The 12,188-nt window shown below is 35.7% G+C and overlaps 1 non-coding gene across 1 annotated transcript; it reads left to right on the forward strand.

The window, feature by feature from the left end:
* Positions 1-6,107: 6,107 nt before the first annotated feature.
* Positions 6,108-6,211, forward strand: LOC112714090 (small nucleolar RNA R71). The gene has a single exon (XR_003159045.1). It is a non-coding gene; the product is annotated as a small nucleolar RNA R71 (small nucleolar RNA).
* Positions 6,212-12,188: the final 5,977 nt, after the last annotated feature.

Consider the following 12,188-nt stretch of genomic DNA (forward strand, 5'->3'; position numbering starts at 1 on the left):
TAGGGAGTAAAAATTCAATAATTTTCTTCAATAAATAACTAGAAATCTGAGTATGCCCTATTCTTCTCAAAAAACAAAATAAGTAGTAACAACTTACTTGAACAAAATCAAATTGGCATATACCAGCAACAAAGTAATTGTTAAATTGACCGAAATCAACATAGCTCTAAATAGCCTTGGGCGTCAACTAACAATAAAAATTATAAAACAAGAATTTCAAGTACTAAACAAGGATTATTTACCACAACTGTATATACTTATATCAATTTATAACCAAATTGGAATTTAAAATTAAGCAAGGATCCATGACTATCGATGGCTTTACTAAATAAGTGTATGAGAATTGAAGAGTCTTACATATATTAACTTATATAAGAAACATATCAAGGTAACAATAATGTGCATGCCTAAACCTATTATTAAAAAAAAATTAAAGAGATGGATCTTTAATATTTTTTTCTTTTTTTTTCTACTAATGTTTTTCATTTTCAATTGAATAGAACATCTAAGACAATTCCGCTAGGTGGGATAGCTACTTAAAATCAAACAGTAGCTACATGTGTTAAACAATGGCATAGTGTTCTATTAGATACATATTATTAGGCCATTTTAATTTTTTTTAGCGTCTTATTGAGTTGGTGTGTTAATTAGTTTCAAGGACCAAAGTGGTGACGAAATTGTGATCATCAACAACGGCGCCAAAAACTTGGAGCTCTCAAACGTGAATCACACTTTGTCACAACTTCACACAACTAACCAGTAAGTGCATTGGGTCGTCCAAGTAATACCTTACGTGTGTAAGGGTCGATCCCACGGAGATTGTTGGTATGAAGCAAGCTATGGTCATCTTGTAAATCTTAGTCAGGCAGATTCTAATGATTATAATGGTTTTCGAAAATTATAAAATAAATAGATCATAAAATAAAGATAGAGATACTTATGTAATTCATTGATGGGAATTTCAGATAAGCGCATGAAGATACTATATTCCTTTTGAATCTCTGCTTTCCTACTGCTTTCATCCAATCATTCTTACTCCTTTCCATGGCAAGCTATATGTTGGGTTTCACCGTTGTCAATGGCTACCTCCTGTTCTCTCAGTGAAAATGGTCCAAATGCTCTATTACAGCACGGCTAATCATCTGTCGGTTTTCGATCATGTCGGAATAGAATCCAGTGATTCTTTTGCGTCTGTCACTACGCCCAACACTCGCGAGTTTGAAGCTCGTCACAGTCATCCCATCTCAGATCCTACCCGGAATACCACAGACAAGGTTTAGAGTTTCTGGATCTTAGGAATGGCCGCCAATAATTCTAGCTTATACCACGAAGATTCTGATTAAGGAATCCAACAGATACACGCTCGATCTAAGGTAGAACGGAAGTGGTTGTCAGGCACGCGTTCATAGGTGAGAATGATGATGAGTGCCACAGATCATCACATTCATCATGTTGCAGTGCAGCGAATATCTTAGAATAAGAATAAGTTGAATTGAATGGAAGAACAATAGTAATTGCATTAATACTCGAGGTACAGCAGAGCTCCACACCTTAATCTATGGTGTGTAGAAACTCCACCGTTGAAAATACATAAGAACAAGGTCTAGGCATGGTCGAATGACCAGCCTTCCCAAATGACATATGAATTTGAAAATTAGGGAAAAAGACCAATGGTCAAAAAGACACCGAATACAATAGTAAAAAGTTCTACTTATACTAAACTAGTTACTAGGGTTTACAGAAATAAGTCTAAGTGCAGAAATCCACTTCCGGAGCCCACTTTGGTGTGTGCTTGGACTGAGCTTGAGCTTTACACGTGTAGAGGCTTCTCTTGGGGTTAAACGCCAAGTTGTAACGTGTTTTTGGCGTTTAACTCTGGTTTGTGACGTGTTTCTGGCGTTTTACTCCAGAATGCAGCATAGAACTGGCATTGAACACTAGTTTGCATCGTCTAAACTCGAATAAAGTATGGACTATTATATATTGCTGGAAATCCCTGGATGTCTACTTTCCAAAGCAGTTAAAAACACACCATTTGGAGTTCTGTATCTCCAGAAAATGCATTTCGAATACAGGGAGGTCAGAATCCAACAGCATCAGCAGTCCTTTTTCAGCCTGAATCAGATCTTTACTCAGATCCCTCAATTTCAGCCAGAAAATACCTGAAATCACAGAAAAATACACAAACTCATAGTAAAGTCTAGAAATGTGAATTTTGCATAAAAACTAATAAAAACATCCCTAAAAGTAGCTAGATCCTACTAAAAACTACCTAAAAACAATGCCAAAAAGCATATAAATTATCCGCTCATCACAACACCAAACTTAAATTGTTGCTTGTCCCCAAGCAATTAAAAATAAAATAGGATAAAAAGAAGAGAATGTACTATAAATCCCAAATTATCAATGAATATTAGTTCTAATTAGATGAGCGGGACTTGTAGCTTTTTGCTTCTGAACAGTTTTGGCATCTCACTTTATCCTTTGAAGTTTAGAATGATTGGCATCCATAGGAACTCAGAGTTCAGATAGTGTTATTGATTCTCCTAGTTAAGTATGTTGATTCTTGAACACAGCTACTTTTATGAGTCTTAGCCGTGGCCCTAAGCACTTTGTTTTCCAGTATTACCACCGGATACATAAATGCCACAGACACATGACTGGGTGAACCTTTTTAGATTGTGACTTAGCTTTGCTAAAGTCCCAGTTAGAGGTGTCCAGAGCTCTTAAGCACACTCTTTTTGCTTTGGATCACGACTTTAACCACTCAGTCTCAAGCTTTTCACTTGGACCTGCATGCCACAAGCACATGGTTAGGGACAGCTTGATTTAGCCGCTTAGGCCTGGATTTTATTTCCTTGGGCCCTCCTATCCATTGATGTTCAAAGCCTTGGATCCTTTTTACCCTTGCCTTTTGGTTTTAAGGGCTATTGGCTTTTTCTACTTGCTTTTTTTTCCGCTGCTTTTTCTTGCTTCAAGAATCAATTTTATGATTTTTCAGATCATCAATAACATTTTTCTTGTTCATCATTCTTTCAAGAGCCAACAATTTTAACATTCATAAACAAAAAGATAAAAAATATGCACCGTTCAAGCATTCATTCAGAAAACAAAAAGTACTGTCACCACATCAATATAATTAAACTAATTTCAAGGATGAATTTGATACTCATGTACTTCTTGTTCTTTTGTATTAGAAACATTTTTCATTTAAGAAAGGTGAAGGATTCATGGAATTATTCATAGCCTTAAGACATAGACACTAGATACTAATGATCATGTAATAAAGACACAAACATAGACAAACATGTAGTATAAAACTGAAAAACAGAGAGATAAGAACAAGGAAGTTAAGGAATGAGTCCACCTTAGTGAGGGTAGCGCCTTCTTCTTGAAGGACCAATGGTATTCTTGAGCTCCTCTATGTCTCTTCCTTGCCTTTGTTGCTTCATCCCTAGTGATTTTGCTGCTCCTATCCTTAGTTGCTCCCAATAGTTATGTGGAGGAAAATGTATCCCTTGAGGTATCTCAGGGATTTCTTGATGAGGGAATTCCTCATGCTCTTATTGAGGTCCATGAGTGGGCTCTCTTGTTGTGCAGTCAAATGCTCTACTACTGAGCTGTGGACCCTTGATATAAATCTCTCCATCTCCTATGACTCGGAGGTGTAAGCTTTTGTCTTCCCTTTCCTCTTTCTAGAGGTTTCTCTGGCCGTAGGTGCCATAAATGGTTATGGAAAAACAAAAAGCTATGCTTTTACCACACCAAACTTAGAATGTTGCTCACCCTCAAGCAAAAGAAGAAAGAATAGAAGGAGAAGAAGAAGATATGGAGGAGAGGGAGAGAAGTGTGGTTTCGGCCAAGGGAGGTAAGAGAGGGTTGTGTTGTGTGAGAATGAAGAAGGAAGTGGGGTAGGTGGGAATCCTGTGGGGTCCACAGATCCTGAGGTGATCCTGTGGGGTCCACAGATCTTGATGTGTCAAGGATTTCTCATCCCTGCACCTTTTAGGCGTGTAAAACGCCCTCTATAGGCAATCCTAGCATTTAACACCAGACTGCAGCTTATTTCTGGCATTAAACGCCTAAATGTAGCCTATTTCTAGTGTTTAACGCCAGCTTGATGCTTGTTTCTGGCGTTAAATGCCAGCTTGGTGCTTGTTTCTGGCGTTAAACGCCAGACAGATGCTTGTTTCTAGTGTTTAAAAGCCAGACAGCTCTTCCTCCAAGGTGTGCTGTTTCTTCTGCTATTTTTTATTCTGTTTTTAATTTTTGCAGTTGTTTTGTGACTCTACATAATTATAAACCTAATAAAACATAAAAAAACAATAGAAATATAGATAATTAAAAATTGGGTTGCCTCCCAATAAGCGCTTCTTTAATGTCAATAGCTTGATAGTGAGCTCTCATGGAGCTTCACAGATGTTCAGAGCATTGTTGGGACCTCCCAACACCAAACTTAAAGTTTGAATGTGGGGGTTCAACACCAAACTTAGAGTTTGGTTGTGGCCTCCCAACACCAAACTTAGAGTTTGACTGTGGGGGCTTTGTTTGACTCTGTATTGAGAGAAGCTTACGTGCCTCTTTTCCATGGTTTCAGAGGAAGATCCTTGAGCTTTAAACACAAGGTAGTCCCCATTCAATTGAAGGACTAGCTCTCCTCTGTCAACATCAATCACAGCTCCTGCTGTGGCTAGGAAGGGTCTTCCAAGAATGATGGATTCATCCTCATCCTTCCTAGTGTCTAAGATTATGGAATCATCAGGTATGTAAAGGCCTTTAACCTTTACCAACACGTCCTCTACCAATCTATAAGCTTGTTTTAGTGACTTATCTGCCATCTCTAATGAGATTCTTGCAGCTTATACTTCAAAGATCCCCAGTTTCTCCATTACAGAGAGTGGCATAAGATTTATACCTGACCCCAGGTCACACAAAGCCTTCTCAAAGGTCATGGTGCCTATGGTACAGGGTATTAAGAATTTACCAGGATCTTATTTCTTTTGAGGTAGAGTTTGCTGAACTCATGTATTTAGTTCACTAATGAGCAAGGGAGATTCATCTTCCCAAGTCTCATTACCAAACAACTTGGCATTCAGCTTCATGATGGCTCCTAGATATTAAGCAACTTACTCTTCAGTTACATTTCATCCTCTTCAGAGGAAGAATAGTTCTCAGAACTCATGAATGGCAGAAGGAAGTTTAATGGAATCTCTATGGTCTCTATATGAGCCTCAGATTCCTTTAGGTCATCAATAGGGAACTCCTTTCTGTCTAGAGGACGTCCCATGAGGTTTTCCTCATTGGGATTCACGTCCTCCCCTTCCTCTTTGGATTCGGCCATTTTGATTATATCAATGGCCTTGCACTCTCTTTTTGGATTCTCTTCTGTATTGCTTAGGAGAGTACTAGGAGAAGTTTCAGTGATTTTCTTACTCATCTGCCCCACTTGTGCCTCCAAATTTCTAATAGAGGACCTTATTTCATTCATGAAACTTAAAGTGGCCTTAGATAGATAAGAGACTATATTTGCTAAGCTAGAGGGGCTCTGCTCAGAATTCTCTGTCTGTTGCTGAGAGGATGATGGAAAAGGCTTGCTATTGCTAAACCTGTTTCTTCCACTATTGTTATTATTGAAGCCTTGCTTCTGTGGATCCTTCCATGAAAAATTTGGATGATTTCTCCATGAAGGGTTATAGGTGTTGCCAAAGGCTTCACCCATGTAATTTACCTCTGCTATTGCAGGGTTCTCAGAATCATAAGCTTCTTCTTCAAAAGATGCTTCTTTAGTACTGTTGGATGTATTTTGTAATCCATTCAAATTCTGAGAAATCATATTGACTTGCTGAGTCAACATTTTATTCTGAGCCAATATGACATTCAGAGCATCAATTTCAAGAACTCCCTTCCTCTGAGGCGTCCCATTACTCACAGGATTTCTCTCAGAGGTGTACATGAATTGGTTATTTGCAACCATGTCAATGAGTTCTTGAGCTTCTGCAGGCATTTTCTTTAGGTGAATGGATCTACCTGCAGAATGGTCCAGTGACATCTTAGAAAGCTTAGATAGACCATCATAAAATATATCTAAAATGGTCCACTCTGAAAGCATGCCAGAAGGACACTTTTTGGTCAACTGCTTGTATCTTTCCCAAACTTCATAGAGGGATTCACCATCTTTTTGCTTGAAGGTTTAAACATCCATTCTAAGCTTGCTCAGCTTTTGAGGAGGAAAGAACTTGGCCAAGAAGGCCGTGACCAGCTTATCCCAAGAGTCCAGGCTATCTTTATGTTGTGAGTCCAACCATGTTCTAGCTCTGTCTTTTACAGTAAAAGGGAAAAGCATGAGCCTATAGACTTCAGGATCTACTCCATTAGTCTTAACAGTATCATAGATCTACAAGAACTCAGTTAAAAACTGATAGGGATCTTCTGATGGAAGTCCATGAAACTTACAGTTCTGTTGCGTTAGAGCAACTAATTGAGGCTTCAGCTCAAAATTGTTTGCTCCAATGGCTGGGATTGAGATGCTTCTTCCATAAAAATTGGAAGTAGGTGTAGTATAATCACCAAGCATCCTCCTTGCATTATTGTTGTTGTCATTATTTTCGGCTGCCATCTCCTCTTCTTTTTCGAGAATTTTTGTAAGGTTTTCTCTGGATTGTTGTATTTTAGCTTCTCTTAGTTTCTTCTTCAGAGTCCTTTCAGATTCAGGATCTGCTTCAACAAGAATGTTCTTGTCCTTACTCCTGCTCATATGAAAAAGAAGGGAACAAAAAATAATAATAGGGATCCTCTTTACCACAGTAGAGAGATTCCTTTATGTGAGTAGAAGAAAATAAGAAAAAAATCCGAACACAGGTAGAGGGGAGAAGAGGGTTCGAATTTTGAATAGAAGAGAAGTGTTAGTAGATAAATAAATAAATAGAAAGAGATGAGAGAGAGAGAGAGAGTTTTCGAAAACTGTTTTTGAAAAAAAAAGTTAGTGATTTTCAAAAATTAAGAGAAGAAATACAATTAAAATTAAAATTTGAAACAATTAGTTAATTAAAAGAATTTTGAAAAAGAGTGAGGAATTTTCGAATATTAAAAAGAGAAAAGTGGCTAGGTGGTTTTGAAAAAGATAAGAAACAAATAAAAAGTCAATTAGTTAGTTGAAAAAGATTTGAAAATCAATTTTGAAAAGATAAGTAGTTAGAAAAGATTTTGAAATTGATTTAGAAAAAGATATTTTGAAAAGATATGATTGAAAAAGATATTTTGGAAAAGATTTGATTTTTTAAAATTAAAATTGATTACTTGACTAACAAGAAACTAAAAGATATGATCCTAAAATTTAAAGATTGAACCTTTCTTAACAAGAAAGTAACAAACTTCAAATTTTTGAATCAATCACATTAATTGTTAGTAAAGTTTTCGAAAATCATGAAATAAAGATAAGAAAAAGATTTTGAAAATCAATTTTTTTAAAATTTTCAAAAAATAGTAAGAAAAATGAAAAAGATTTGATTTTTGAAAAAGTTTTTGAAAAGATAAGATTTTTAAAATTGAAATCTTGACTTGACTAACAAGAAACAACTTATTTTAAAATTTTTTGACTAAGTCAACCCAAAAATTTCGAAAATTATGAGACAAATAAGGGAAAGATATTTTTTATTTTTTTTGAATTTTTAATGATGAGAGAGAAAAACACAAATATGACCCAAAACATGAAAATTTTGGATCAAAACACATCATGCATGCAAGAACACTATGAATGTCAAGATGAACACCAAGAACACTTTGAAGATCAAGATGAACATCAAGACTTATTTTTGAAAAAAATTTTAAGAAAAGAAAAAACATGCAAGACACCAAACTTAAAGGTTTTTCATGTTTAGACACTATGAATGTAAAAATGCATAAGAAAAACAACAAAAGACACAAAACAAGAAAAATTAAAGATCAAACAAGAAGACTTACTAAGAACAACTTGAAGATCATGAAGAATGCAATGCATGAATTTTTCGAAAATTTTTAGAAAATTAAAAATATGCAATTGACACCAAACTTAAAATTTGACTCAAGACTCAAACAAGAAACACAAAATATTTTTAGTTTTTATGATTTTATTAATTTTTTGGATTTTTTCAAAAATTACTTTTTGGAAAACGAAAACAAAGAAAAATTTTGAAAGATTTTGAAAATTTTTTGAAAATAAAATAAGAAGAAAATTACCTAATCTGAGCAACAAAATGAACCGTCAGTTGTCCAAACTCAAACAATCCCCGGCAACGGCGCCAAAAACTTGGTGCACGAAATTATGATCATGAACAATGGCGCCAAAAACTTGGAGCTCTCAAACGTGAATCACACTTTGTCACAACTTCGCACAACTAACCAGCAAGTGCACTGGGTCATCCAAGCAATACCTTACGTGAGTAAGGGTCGATCCCACGGAGATTGTTGGTATGAAGCAAGCTATGGTCATCTTGTAAATCTCAGTCAGGCGGATTCTAATGATTATAATGGTTTTCAAAAATTATAAAATAAATAGATCATAAAATAAAGATAGAGATACTTATGTAATTCATTGATGGGAATTTCAGATAAGCGCGTGAAGATACTGTATTCCTTTTGAATCTCTGCTTTCCTACTGCTTTCATCCAATCATTCTTACTCCTTTCCATGGCAAGATGTATGTTGGGTTTCACCGTTGTCAATGGCTACCTCCCGTCCTCTCAGTGAAAATGGTCCAAATGCTCCGTCACAGCACGGCTAATTATCTGTCGGTTCTCGATCAAGTCGGAATAGAATCCAGTGATTCTTTTGCGTCTCTCACTACGCCCAACACTCGTGAGTTTGAAGCTCATCACAATCATCCCAACTCATATCCTACTCGGAATACCACATACAAGGTTTAGACTTTCTGGATCTTAGGAATGGCTGCCAATAATTCTAGCTTATACCACGAAGATTCTGATTAAGGAATCCAAGAGATACACGCTCGATCTAAGGTAGAACGGAAGTGGTTGTCAGGCACGCGTTCATAGGTGAGAATGATGATGAGTGTCACGGATCATTACATTCATCATGTTGAAGTGCAGCGAATATCTTAGAATAAGAATAAGTTGAATTGAATGGAAGAGCAATAGTAATTGCATTAATACTCGAGGTACAGCAGAGCTCCACAGCTTAATCTATGGTGTGTAGAAACTCCACCGTTGAAAATATATAAGAACAAGGTCTAGGCATGGCCGAATGGCCAGCCTCCCCAAATGACATATGAATTCAAAAAATAGCGAAAAAGACCAATGGTAAAAAAGACACCGAATATAATAGTAAAAAGTTCTACTTATACTAAACTAGTTACCAGGGTTTATAGAAATAAGTCTAAGTGCAGAAATCCACTTCCGGGGCCCACTTTGGTGTGTGTTTGGGCTGAGCTTGAGCTTTACACGTGTAGATGCTTCTCTTGGGGTTAAACGCCAAGTTTTAACATGTTTTGGCGTTTAACTCTGGTTTGTGACGTGTTTCTGGCGTTTTAGTTCAGAATGCAGCATAGAACTGGCATTGAATGCCAGTTTGCGTCATCTAAACTCGAATAAAGTATGAACTATTATATATTGCTGGAAAGCCATGGATGTCTAATTTCTAACGCAGTTGAGAGTGCGCCATTTGGAGTTCTGTAGCTCCAGAAAATCCATTTCGAGTGAAGGGAGGTCAAAATCCAACAGCATCAGTAGTCCTTTTTCAGCCTGAATCAGATCTTTGCTCAGATCCCTCAATTTCAGCCAGAAAATACCTGAAATCATAGAAAAACACACAAACTCATAGTAAAGTCCAGAAATGTGAATTTTTCATAAAAACTAATAAAAACATCCCTAAAAGTAGCTAGATCCTACTAAAAACTACCTAAAAATAATGCCAAAAATTGTATAAATTATCCGCTCATCACAGATGCAAATAGGAAAAAGTTCATTAGATAACATAAAAAACTTTGAGAACACAATGAGATAAGTACTTCAAACTGAAAGCATATAAATATAGAGACTACCATTTGTGATATATTTTCGACATCTTGCAGAATCGAACCGCTAAGTCAGTATCTTGCTGCACTAATGCAAAGTGAGTAATTTAGAATTCTTACGCTAGAAAGAAAACTTAACAAAGAAACAAAAGCATTCATTATATTATTGATATTCGATAACACCAATAGATACCAATGATACAACAAATAACAATAAGCCTTATCCCACTAGATGGGAGTCGGCTACATATATCAAACGACACCATTGTATACAGTCTCAGTGTAGAACTAAAAGATAGTAAAACTAAAAAATATTTGGTCATGTACATACTTGCACATCATACTTAAACATGTATCCAATCCAACTACTCTATCAAACTGATTAAGTAAGAACAACAAACCATAAATTGGATCAACAATAAGATAACAAGTTAACACTCATTGATTCTCCAAAGATGGATAAAACATCAAGAATTGGTACTACATATTATAATATCTATACCTCGTTAGACATTAGCACCATATTTGAATCAAATTTATAGACAAAATTGACATTCAAATTAACAATCCATAAACACAAAAACAAGATAACTAATTATTACAGCCAAATCAAAATCCTATAATGACCAATTTACTGTTATCAATATCCAATAAAATGTAAATCTAATCGAAATGGAAAAGCTTTTGAGTGCATTAGAAGTGAAGGATACAAAATTAACAATTATTAGCAGATACCACTTATTAGTAGTGGATTCGGAAATAGAAGTGGATGAGTGCTGAGTGAAAGAGACTCTGATCCCATTGCAGATACCTTGTTAGATGTGGTTATTTGTTAAAGTGAAGATTTAACTTGTTAGATATGGTTATTTGTTAACTATCTTTTACCTTCAACTTGTCATTCTTATCAATTAAAGAAAAGGATTCTAACAATTATATACATCAACCACTAGTTATTTGTAAAATTCACATTTTCTACAGCATGGTAAGTTATAAAATTTTCAATGGTTTCCACTAGAAACCACATGAAAGGAACAAAGTCAGACCTGACCCCAGGCATGGACTGCTGTATCGGTCCTGCTTGCATCGACTAATAGTAGATCCTTCCTTTCAAGCTTTGTTGCTTTAATAAAAGCTTTTTTCACAGTGCATTGCACAGTTAGGGAAGATTGCTGATATTGCCAGCCTGAAAACATAACCATCACTCTATTGGGGACAACAAAGAATCCATGTTTAAATTACATATTTTATATATTAGTATTGAAAAATTGCTCTTTTCTATACAGCTCAATATATTGCAACTTGAAAGAACCAATATACTCTGAAAAATGGAAAACTAATTTGTATCTTCAGGAATAGATCAAAATGTCAATTAATAGGACAAGAGAACAATTAATCAAGTAATTATAATTCACAATTAGAAAGAGAGATAGAGAATCATGATCATAACAAATAATCAAATCCAAAATAATAAAGACGCAGAGAAACGTAAAGAGACAAATGAAATTCTTCAAAATAAAATGACATTTATTAATAGAGAAGAGATATCAACAAATTAATAGTGAAGAAGAAGTACCAGTGGCAGCTCGAAGGAGAAATATGGAGGGAGAGAAAGTTACATCGAAGAAAAAGCTTGGGAGCGAATAGATCTGAAAATGCATTGACAGAGGAGGTGGCTCGATCCAGAAGCGTTCTATCACGGCAGAAATGGCTGCAGTAACAACGGCGATGAAAACTCCATTGTGGCAGCAACAACAGTATAGAAGAACAAATCTGAAAACGCGTTGATAGAATTGGTGGCTCGATCTAGAAGATCTCTACCGCAACTAACACGACAGTAGTGACGGTGCCAGCGGCAGAAATGGCAGCGAGAATGACGGCGAAAATGGCGGTAAAAAACTTATGGTTCTCTCTCGGCTAACTCAGTCCCACGTTTTGAAAAATTGGAAAAATTAGGTTTTGTTCTAAAATTTAATTTTAATTAATTATTAGTGGAAGTTTTTTAAATTTTCATAAATAAAATGTATTGTGGAGATTTTTAGAAACCTTCACCAAAATAATTCCTCAGATAAATATTAATCTTGTAGTGCCCTATGACTTGAATAAGTCCTAGTTAATCATTCTGTTAACGTGAAGATCACTTTCGCATGCAAAATCAGCGCATACACCGAGAAAGCTCTAAAAA

Source organism: Arachis hypogaea, chromosome 9 (genome assembly GCF_003086295.3).
Source record: "Arachis hypogaea cultivar Tifrunner chromosome 9, arahy.Tifrunner.gnm2.J5K5, whole genome shotgun sequence".
Classification (NCBI taxonomy): Eukaryota; Viridiplantae; Streptophyta; class Magnoliopsida; order Fabales; family Fabaceae; genus Arachis; species Arachis hypogaea.